This window comes from Alnus glutinosa, chromosome 4 (assembly GCF_958979055.1).
Source record: "Alnus glutinosa chromosome 4, dhAlnGlut1.1, whole genome shotgun sequence".
NCBI classification, from domain to species: Eukaryota; Viridiplantae; Streptophyta; class Magnoliopsida; order Fagales; family Betulaceae; genus Alnus; species Alnus glutinosa.
Window position 1 is genome coordinate 18,946,635 of NC_084889.1, and position 5,295 is coordinate 18,951,929.

Consider the following 5,295-nt stretch of genomic DNA (forward strand, 5'->3'; position numbering starts at 1 on the left):
ACATATCATCTAAGCGTGGGATAGGATGACGATACTTTACCGTTATGTTGTTGATGGCTCGCCAATCAACGCACATTCTCCACGTCCCATCCTTCTTAGGTACAAGTAAGACCGGAACCGCACATGGGCTCATGCTCTCCCTCACGTGCCCTTTCTCCAACAATTCACTTACCTGCCGTTGAAGCTCCTTTGTCTCCTCGGGATTGCTCCTATAAGCTGGTCGGTTTGGGATGGTTGCACCGGGAACTAAATCAATTTGATGTTCAATCCCTCGGATTGGAGGTAACCCATGTGGTGTTTCCTCGGGGAAGACATCCTCGTACTCCTGCAAAAGAGAAACAATAGAACTAGGCAAAGCAAGGTCAAGTTCGTTATTGTTTAAAAGTGCCTCTTTGTACAAAAGTACAATCATCGGCTGTTTTGAAAACATTGCCCGCTTGATCTCACTCACTTTTGCATAAAAATTCTTTTGTTTTCTCTCTGATTTTCTCTCAAGGGCCGAACTTTGATTTTCTTTCTCTCTCTCATTTTTCTCGGCCTCTCTCTGTTTTTCACTGTTTTTCTTTCACTCACTCTCTTTCTTTTGATCACTCTCCTTTTGTAATCTCACTTGATCCTCGTATACTTGCTGCGGTGTCAATGGTACAAGAGTGATTAATCGTTGATTAAGTACAAAAGAGTACTTGTTCGTAAAGCCATCATGCTTCACTTGCCTATCGAACTGCCATGGACGCCCTAGCAATAAGTGTCCCGCCTGCATCGGTATTACATCACACAACACTTCATCTTCATATTTACCGATTCGAAATGCAACTAACACTTGCTTGTTCACCCTTATCTCACCACTATCATTTAGCCATTGCAACTTGTACGGTCTAGGGTGCTTTATCATGGGCAATCCCAATTTCTCCACCATAATTGTGCTTGCAACATTAGTACAACTACCACCATCAATAATCACACTACATACCTTGTCTTTAACGTAGCACCTTGTGTGAAAGATGTTCTCCCGATGTACTTCATTAACTCCTTTTGCTTGCAAGCTCAATGCTCTTCTCGCCACCAATGTCAATGCGTTAGGGGCTAAATACTCCTCATCGGAAACATCCTCCAATGGCGGCATGTTGTCGGTGTCGGAATCTTCATTATCGGTCACAATTTCTCCATTGGCTTGCAACACCATGGCTTGCTTGTTTGGACATTGACTTGCTATGTGGCCCTTGCCTTGACATCTAAAACACTTAATATCACGATTCCTAGAGGTAAAGGCTTCGGTTTTACCTTGAGGAACGTGGCTGGTGGTCACGGACTTGGGCTCGGGTTTGGGTGTTTGTGACTTGTCCAGCGGCTTGGCTTGACTCAATTTCCAAGAGGTAGAACTAGAGTTATGGCCTGCACGTGTCTCACTCCCTCTCTTGAGTTGTTGTTCCACTTTGATAGCCATATGCACCATATCTTCCAATTCCACATAATGCTGCATCTCTACCTTATCATGGATCTCCCGGTTTAAGCCAAGTAAAAATCTAGCCATTGTAGCCTTCCCGATCTTCCTCTACATTAGCGCGGATCATAGCAATCTCCATCTCCTTGTAGTAATCCTCTACGCTTCGACTCCCTTGTCTAAGACCTTGTAGCCTTTTGTACAACTCTCGGTAGTAGTAACTTGGAACGAACCGTTTTCTCATCACTACTTTCATCTCCTCCCATGTGTCTATTGGGTGTTCTCTATTCCGCCTCCTGTTTATCACAAGCTGATCCCACCAAGTAATAGCATATTCAGAAAATTCAATCACAGCTAATTTTACCTTCTTTGTCTCGGAGTAGTTGTGACAATCAAACACGAACTCCATCTTCTTCTCCCATTCAAGATATGCCTCAGGATCAGATCTACCTTGAAAGGACGGAATCTTCATCTTAATACCACCCAAGTTGTTATCTTCACGATTCCTAGCTTCTCTAAATCTTCCTCCAGGTCTCCTATTGTTAACAATGGAACCCCGATCTTCTTCTTCATCAAAACTAGACCCATAACGTTCTTCATCCTCCTCCCTCGGTGGAACTCTTTCCCTTCTACGAAAATTACGACCGTTTTGTGGTTGCTCCTCACGTCTATTCTCCATCTGATCTATCCGTTCGTAAACCTGCTCCATCTCCATCTTCATCACTCGCCTCATCTCACTCATCATGGCCTCCATAAACATTTTCGGATTGGCCAATTTTGTATCACCTTCGACAATGCTCTTACCACTATCGTGAGACATGATTGCTGCAAAACAAAGGTTAGAAAGAAAAAAAGATTCTCACGAATCACTCCCTTACGTGTTTACACTCAAGAAGGTGGATCACTCTCCACTCGTGTTTCACTCAAAATAATATGGCTTTTACCCTCTGATGTGCTCACCACTCTTGCCTTTTTCCACTCGATAATTTTCTCTTAGTTCTTTTGAAACTAAACAAACAACTCAAAATTTCCAGCAACAATTCACCCAAAACTACTCAAGGAATTTCAGATTTTAACACAAGGAATATGGAAATTTTCAGAATAGAAATAGAAGGAATATGACAGTTTGGAATTTTGGAAGCACAGAATAGTGAATTTTTTTTTTTTTTTTTTTTTTTTTTTTTTTTCTAGTCACAAGCAGCAATAATAATTGTAATTGCCAAAAACGATTGATCAGATTTCAACAAGGACATGGAAATAGACAAAAGGACAATTGATAACGACATGTAATTCAAAGATGGAAGTTGCAGATATGGAAAGAAAATCCAAATCTTGAAATTATTGATCTGAAAATTAAAGCAAAGATTCGCGTAATCAATTAAGAATGGAATTCAAATCTGAAAATTTCAAATCTGAAAAATTAAAGCAAAGATTCGCGAAAATCACAAATCTAAATTTTGACACGATTTTTTTTTTTTTTTTTTTTTTTTTTTTTTTTTTTTTATGTTTAGCAACTGGCTTTTAAGAATAATGAAATAAAATTTCAAAATAGTGATGTGAAGGGATATGCAAACCTGAACTAGAAACTGAGCTTTGATACCAAATGATGTGAACCCCGTCAAGAATAACGAGACCCAACAACGAAAGGGAACCCAAGACCGTTCTAAGGACAGATTCGAATGGAAAAACCTCGACCCGTTGTTTATGACAAACAAGAACCTCGGTATAAGGAAGACGCCACAAACGGTGGTGGAAATTCCGTTTGATAAGTCGAGATGAACGCCACCGGAAATCCCGATAAGTTCGAGTAGTTCTTCAAAGAACCAAAGAGAATAAAACCTCACAAGTTTTATGAATCATCAATGTCTCCCGATTACATGGTAGGTACACCTATTTATACAAGAAAATTACTTGCGGAGAAAGTAGTTCTAATCCTAATAAGTAAACAAATCAATTCCTAGCAAGGAAAGAAAATAAAGTCCAAATCAATTCCTAGCAAGGAAAGAAAATAAATAAAGATCTTAGGTAGGTAAAGAAAATAAGTCTTGCAATCCGATCCTTCTAAATTAACGAACAATCTCAGCAGTTCTTAGCCTTGACCGGATCCTTCTAGAACTTGAATCAAGGTGACAATTCTTTGTTGCCCACGTGGATCATGCTCAATGGGCCTCCCCGAATTTGCTTGAGCCCATAACTCTTGGATGAGTCCGTTGAGCACATCCTTGAACTTCTTTGCTCGTGCTCTCGTAACCGGCCCAATTGGTACTTGAACGAGATCCTTCAAAGCGGTGCCTTGATCTCCATCACATTATGCACCTCAGCCTATAAATAGAGGCCCTTGGGCATTGAGAACTGCAAGAATTCGATATTGAATTCCACAAGAGCTCAGAGAAGTTCAAGATCCCTCTGAAGCCGGTTCAAGTGTGCTGTGCTACAACTGAAGTCTATCTTAGAGGTCGGCTCTAAGGTAAGGATTCCATTGAAGACCCCTTCAGGTAGGAGACCTGGTTGGGAAGCGTTCATGTTGGGTTACACGTCAGAGAGCAAAGTACGACCACTGCATCGGTACATGTGAGTGTTACTATCTTGTATCTAGCTTCGTCTTCTGAATAGTGGAATTCTTGGGTTTGGCTACCCTGGAGTGGTTTTTCTCTTAGTTGAGTTTCCACTTCGTCAACAAAAACTGTCTTTTATTTTCCGTTGTGCTTATTTTTTTGTTGACACTTGTTGCACACACTTTATTTTTAGAAGTCAATTTCAATTTTCATGATGTCATGATGATACGTGGAAATTCGAAATTTTCACTTACGTCTTTTTATAAAAGGCGGGTCGTTACACTATGCGTGTGTGTGTGAAAGCTTTCTCAATAAGATATAATGTTTGCTGTTATGATTTAGAACAACTGAATTTTTGTAAACAAGAGAAGCGGCAAAAATACATACTATATCTGAAAAAGCTATATAAAAAAAAAAAAAAAACAAAACAAAAAAAAATAATAAGACATGCTATGAGAAAAATAAACAATATCTAGTCCTAACATGTCAGGTAAGATCAAATCTATCCTCAGGGAGAGAGATTCGAAATTACCAAGACAGAAAAACAGCGTGCTTTCTCTCTCATCCCCGTAAAATAACTGCACAAATTTTTTCAAGACAATAAGAGAAAATTTGTGGATAGAAAATATGATTCCTCAAACGGAATGCAAGACATGAATAAGATATGACATGATAAATGATGAGCTCTAAATATTTGTATATTTGGACTCCTTAATTTACATTTGCTAAACCTTTAGTTTTGTTATTTTCTAATGTTTTTGAGTTAGTTGTAGTGTTTTAGTATTTTACATGTTATTGAGAGAAAATAACAATTTTTATGTGCAATTGCAAAGAAACAGGAAAACTATCTCAGTTTTGGCTCACTTTCATCGTGATTAATTTGAACCCATAATGATTTTTATAATAATTAATCCGATGGCTAAGGTTTGCAGTGCAGCCAACTAGGGTAACGATCAAATTAAAAAAAAGGGAGTTCGTGCAGTACAAGATTGGAAGACATTTGTTTGTCTTGACAAAAGATTCATGTGGACGTGTGGAGGCGTTTTGAGTGTATTATTCCTGGACCTACATCAGACGGGCGTGAGATATAAGAGCTCGTCAGTCTTCACGCGTTTCTCCAAACTGCCAGCAGATTCTTCAGCTCATTCTTTCCATAAACTAGCACAAGATTCTTGTTATGTATTGAAGCAGCAGCTGGAGCGTGAACGATACAAGACACATATACTTTCCAAGCCAAGACCCACCCATGCACGTGAACTAAAGCACCGGATCAGCACATATTCTTTTCAAACCTGGCTT